Below are 5,444 nucleotides of genomic sequence, written 5' to 3'. Positions count from 1 at the left end.
ATAATCTATACTATGTAAATAAACAAGAATAAAAGATAAAACTTTATGCAAATGTATATATTTCAGCATTATTTAATATCCTGGAAAATTAGAAATATCAAAAATTTGAAGTTTAGGGGAAAGATTAAATAAAGAGTGGCACATGAGTTGTAAAATTACAGGGTCATTACAAATGATGTTTTAAAGGTTATGAATAGTGCTATGTGGAAAAGTAGATTACAAATTTATGTTTACAGTAAAAAGCATAGCCATCTAAAACAAACAAAGAGCACACCAAATAATCAAAATATAGAATAAAAACTAAACCTAGAAGGATTTATACAAAAATGTCAACTGTGGTTGATCTGGATCCTAATTTTCCAACTTATCTTTATTATGTTTTATTATCAAAATACTTTTTAAAAATTCATATTTTTACTATTAAAATTTTTTCTATTTTTCCAACCTTTATTGAAGCATATGCTTTTTCCAACCTTGGGTACCTGTAAATGTAATAGAATCACACTGCAATCACTGTCCAATGAGGAAAGTAATGAGATAGATAAGCCAAAAAGAGTTTTACATAAATGTGTATAACCTAACTCTGCTCTTGGCATTATTTTCTCACACTCGGTGGTGAGTGTGGTGGGCTACAAGGGATATAGCCTTGAAATAAATGAGCAGTTGAAGACATGTCCAATGGGTTAAAGTGACCACTGACCAATTGATAATTGTCATGGGGAGTTGTCACTACTTGTATTTATTTTTTTTTAAGTGTATTAAGCAAAACATTGATAATTTTCCTACCTATACATACCATGACCTTCTTGAGACTAGCAGTCATGTTTTATATTTCCCCATTACCCATAGGCCCTAGCACAAAGTAGGCATGGTAGACACTCGACGTTGAATACTCAAACCAGGCCCTTCTGCTCTCCGTGGCTGCTCTGTTGAGTACCTGTCTCCATCATAAGCCCCCTGGGCCTTAACACTTCTGCCACGTCCCCATCGCTCTCCTCTGTGGACACTGGCAGCAATGCTCTGCCGGCTCCTGCTCAGTGCCAGCGCCGGCCGGTAGTAGCCCGTAGCCTGGAGGCTGCCTGTCTCCTTGGTGCCTGCTCAGCCTACTGCCTTTTGAAAGAGAAGCTGCCCAGCCCATGGCCTTTGCTGAAGGGAGCATCGTGAAAGCAAGCCATGTTGTGTACCACACAATCCCCATGCCCTGACAGAACGGGGACATGGACAGGCTATTGTCACCCTAGTGGCCTCTCACTTAGCCTAGAGTAACACACTTAGGCTAGAGTAACACTTGAGAATTTGAACTAGGATGCCGAGAATGAAGCCACCCAGGCACTGCTATTCGGAAAATTAAAGGGCAAGGAACCGAGTGCAGAGCATCTGATTACTCTCCCAAGCCCACAAACATCATGTCTGATGCCCTCTTCTTTTAGTTCTGTCAGTCCTCTTGGAAACGGACTTCTGACAGGCCAACTCCACCAGTTTGTCAGACACATTCAGATGGTCCCAACCGTGTTTAGATTCAATAGGGTCCCTTACATTGAACGGGTCGTGGATAGGTGTCAACTGAATGACTCCACCACAGAACTGGAAACATTGTCAAAACACAGGGGCACAGTGCAAGGCAATACAGCATCTCTATCAGTAAGTTAAATATTACAGCCACGCAAAATTAAAAGAGAATATGCCAATGATGCAATTTTAAGTAAAAGAGCTCAATACAGTTTGAGCTCAAGTTTTTTTTCAATTTTTTTTTTTTTAATTTTAAGGAGAGAGGACTGGGGGGGGGGGAGAGAAACGTTGATATGAGAGAGAAACATTGATCAGTTGCCTCCTCTACACACCCTGACCGGGATGGTCCACGGGACCCTTGGGTCCATGGGACAACGCTCCAACCAGCCACGGCACAAGTTTTTTAAACAACCGTGTAATTACAAGTAGACACGTACAAATCTTCAGATACACAGAAAAAAAAGACTGAAAAAATACCGAAATGTTGATAGCTAATAATTATCACCTAATGATGAGATTATGAGTTATATTTCTTCACATTGTTCTGCATTTTAAAATCTGTGAAACTGTATTACTTGAATAATTAGAAAAAATAAATATTTAAAATACAAATATACTCTAATTTTTTCTGTAAAATTCATTTAAGGAGATTAAAATAGGGGCTGGGGTCCAGCCCCAGCAGTCCAGGGGTCCCCAAAGGTGTGGATGGCGTTGGCAAAAAATGACAGAAGTATACGGAGACCTCGCTCAGAGCGTCAGGACAATCCGCTTCTCCCTTTACTGCCCTGTTACAACTGTGTTTATACTATTTGATTTTATTGCTGGTTAAATAACAGGACGTCATGCTTTGTTCCGGTTTCCGTTTTGGCCTCTCACAGTTAATGAACGTACCTTCTTATCTGACCTTCGCTAAAGAATTTACATCTGTTTAGGTATGTTAATTTGAGTCTTACCTATTGCTTATATTTCTATCGGCTATTCTACAGGTTAATCTCTAGGTTGTTATTTATACTCGGAAGTTACTATTTTATGGCTCTGCCACAGAGCTAAAAGGAGAATAGCTCAGCCAGCTTTTCTTTGTGAAGGTGATGCGAGGCCTAAGGGAGGGCTCTGGAGCTTGCTGTGATTGCTTTTAGCTGCGGTGACTGCCCGCCTGCCTGGCACCCGCCTCAGCCTCTCCTGACACTCCCTGCAGCCATGGGGCAGATAAGGGAACAGCCCGCATAGTTTACAATGGCACTGTCTCGGTTGTTTCCCAAAGCCTTTTTCACCGTCTCACCTAACAGGCACCAAGGGGTCCTGTCCCCTAGCCTCTCTAAGAAGCTTGGGGGGTTGAACCTGTGTCTGTTTGCCTTTTAATGAACTATGCGGCGTCCGTCATTGTGATATCCTGTGTATGGTAAGGGTTCAGGTGCAGATGGAAATGATCTCTTTCCTGGACTGCTCTTTCCTTGTGGGGGTTCCCAGAGTTTTCCATGAATATGAACATCCCCCAGTAATCCATTCCTCCCTGGTGGCCTCCCTGCGGATGGCCCTGCGCCCCGAGCCAGCAGGGCCGGGACCCAGGCCTCTCCCCGGTGGGGAGCCTCCTGCGGTAACGGGCCTAACAAGCCCTAAACTTTCTGCTGACAGTCTGAGTTCCTCATGAGCGGCAGGATTTTCCCATGCTCCTTGGGGCTTTTACTGAATCATTGTCTTTTCCAGTCCCATCCGACCCCCTGCCAGGGAAAAGTTTCCAGCTGGGGCAATGCCCTTTCCTGGTGCAGTGACTCGGGTAAGGACAGAGCGTCAGGAAGGGGAACAAGCATGGGAAGAGGGACATGCCACACGCCAAGTCCCACGGAGCACTGGCCATGCAGATGCCTCCTCCTTGAAGGACCGTGTCAAGCAGCAAGGAGGGAACGGCTTCCGGCAAATAGGAAAGCACTAGACATGAGGTATGTGTGTGACAACCCTTTTTCTTACCCTTCTTACAGGAACTCTTTCCATTTTCTAATTTTTAGAGAGGCTGAGCCTTGCCAGCTGACCCTCACTGAGAATGATGTCTATGTTATGCATTTATGCTCTTCTGTTTACTATTTTGCTCTCATTTTCCTTGCTTCTATTTCACTGTACTTTTCCTGACTTCTTAAATTGAATGCCCAGCTTACTCATTTTCAACCTTTCTTTTTTTATAAGCATTTAAGACTATGCATTTGTTGTTTCATGCTGTAGCTATATCTCACAAGTTTTGAAATGTATTTTCCTTATTATTCAGTTATAAAATATTTTCTGTTTTTCTTTATGATTTATGAGTTTTTTAAATGTTCTTTAAAACTCCCAAATATATGAATTTGTTTGTTGTTTTTTAATTGATTTCTAACTAAATTGTATTGTGATTGTAGAATGTGGTCTATGTGGTTGTGATACTTTGAACATTTTTGAGACCTGTTTTATGGCTAATATTTGTCAGTGTTCTATGTACACTTCCTGTAAATGCTGGGTGCAGGTTTCTGTATGTTTCTACTAGGTCCAGTGGTTAATTTTGTTGTTCATATCTTCATTATCTTTCCTTTTTGGTTGTTTGCTTGATCTAGGGTTTCTATAAGAATTAAATACTGTATATATGTACACTAATTTATATATATATGTGTGTGTGTGTGTGTATACACACACACACACACACATATCAGAAAACAGTGCTTGGCATATGGAGGGGATTTATTTATCAGTCTTAAAATATAGTGACTTAAAGATATACTCTAGAGTCAAATTGCTCAGGTTCAAATATGAGCTCTGCCTTATTGGCTGTGTTACCCTGGTCAAGTTTACTTAACCTCTCTGTGCCTCAGTTTCCAAACCTGCAAAATAGGAATAATAATAGATTTGCTGTGAAGACTGAGCTAGTACTTATAAAGCTCTTAGAAGCAGGGTGACTTAAATCCGAACCCAGGTGCACTCGAAGCAGACTTGGAGTGACTGAAACCTGGAAATGCCACAGATACAACAGAAAAGGAATGAGATGAAGGAAAGTCATAGGGTCATAGCGACAGCATAGGGTCAGCGGTTTGGGGAGAGAAAGAAGGCAAAGGTAAGAGGTAGGCATTGCTAGACCAAATAGAGTATAAGAGAGGCCCACACTTTGTTTGGCACATGCTTGGAGACTGTGAGCCTAATAGCCATCATACTCAGGTTCCTAAGTCTCCAGCCTCTGGCCTATACACTCCATCCACTGGAAGACTATAAGGAACAGGGTTAATTCAAGGTTACTATTAGGAAAATCCCAACTAGCTATATTCGGAAACACTCCTGCCAGTTCTGCTTCCTGCCCTGTGAGATGAAGCTGGGAATTATGGGCAAGATTCCAGTCCCAGAAAACTGGGATATCAGTAGGAAATGAGTCAAGCTTGAACATGTGTAGCTGGGCAGGTAGGGCAGGATACACAAACCTGGCCACTAAAATCTTTTTACTAGATGTGGTGCCTGGCTTCCCAGGTCAGAACCAACTCATTCTGGTTCTGACCCAAATAACATACCCAATTCAAACCATGTGTTTTTTCTGGGTGGATATGAAAACACACACATGCACACACACATCTTATTTTTACTTCTGCCTAAAATCACACTAAATTCACAATCAAATTTTTTTAAAAGGCACGAACCGCCGCATATGGAGATATTAGGGAAAGAGACAATAGCAATAAAATTTTGGAAGCTACAAAGCATACTGATGAGATATAACTGACCAAAACAACTCAAGAAACATGAAAAACCCCAAGCTGTCAGTGGGGGAAGCTGAGAGCCAACCTGATTTACACCTTAGAATCCACAAAAGATTCCCGATGGATAGCATCAGATACCTCGGGAACTAGGAGTAAAGAAAGACCACTAAGACAAGAAGAATTGGGCGAGTCCCTATACCCCTCTCCTCTCCATGCCCCTGGGAAGTAGCAGAC

Source organism: Miniopterus natalensis, chromosome 6 (genome assembly GCF_054644295.1).
Source record: "Miniopterus natalensis isolate mMinNat1 chromosome 6, mMinNat1.hap1, whole genome shotgun sequence".
Taxonomy (NCBI): Eukaryota; Metazoa; Chordata; class Mammalia; order Chiroptera; family Miniopteridae; genus Miniopterus; species Miniopterus natalensis.
The sequence above is the reverse complement of the archived record's forward strand: the minus strand, read 5'-3'. Positions refer to the sequence as shown.